The following is a 791-nucleotide window of genomic DNA, read 5'->3' as shown; positions in this document are numbered from 1 at the left end:
CGGTCTAGAAATAGCGTCCTTCGGAAGATGCCTTGTTTTTCTATCGAAACGAGCGAAAAAAAAATAAAAACAAAAGAATCAAGAGGAACAAAAAAAGGTGCAACCCGAGGACTTCCCGGGAGGTCACCCATCCTAGTACTACTCTCGCCCAAGCACGCTTAGCTGCGGAGTTCTGATGGGATTCAGTGCACTAGTGATGGTATAATCGCACCCATCAGTATATGTATTGCATTAGCATATATCCTTTGGCTTGGAGTCCGCAATGAAATCTCTTCGCGTGTGTTGCACTGTTTATATGAGTTTTCCCGCCCAGCTGCGACGAGCATTTGTTCCAAGATATATAAGTTAGGACACCACGTTAGACGACACTAAAACCGAGGCTTATGTTTTAGAAAAACGCCCGGAAGAGGGTCTAAAAGTCAAAATTTGAGCCTCGTAAATTGCACCCTTGGTCTTTAGACACTTGGGCAAGCCCGAGCGCACTCTAGGGGCTTTTCGAAAAGTTGTTGTAGGAGGCGTGGTTCCACACGGACTTCCCGGGAGGTCACCCATCCTAGTACTACTCTCGCCCAAGCACATTTAACTGCGGTGTTCTGATGGGATTCGGTGCACTAGTGCTGATATAATCGCACCCATCAGTATATGTATCGCATTAGCTTATATCCTTTGGCTTTGAGTCCGCAATGAAATCTCTTCGCGTGTGTTGCACTGTTTATATGGGTTTTCCCGCCCAGCTGCGACGAGCATTCGTTCCAAGATATATAAGTTAGGACACCACGTTTGACGACACT

The 791-nt window shown here is 46.4% G+C and overlaps 1 non-coding gene and 1 pseudogene across 1 annotated transcript; both read right to left on the bottom strand.

The window, feature by feature from the left end:
* Window positions 1-94: 94 nt before the first annotated feature.
* Window positions 95-213, bottom strand: LOC112085065. The gene has a single exon (XR_002898685.1). It is a non-coding gene; the product is annotated as a 5S ribosomal RNA (ribosomal RNA).
* Window positions 214-512: 299 nt separating this feature from the next.
* On the bottom strand, window positions 513-634 carry LOC112085078 (annotated as a pseudogene).
* Window positions 635-791: the final 157 nt, after the last annotated feature.

This window comes from Eutrema salsugineum, unplaced genomic scaffold (assembly GCF_000478725.1).
Source record: "Eutrema salsugineum unplaced genomic scaffold, Eutsalg1_0 scaffold_31, whole genome shotgun sequence".
Taxonomy (NCBI): domain Eukaryota; kingdom Viridiplantae; phylum Streptophyta; class Magnoliopsida; order Brassicales; family Brassicaceae; genus Eutrema; species Eutrema salsugineum.
This window is presented reverse-complemented; position numbering and strand designations above follow the sequence as displayed.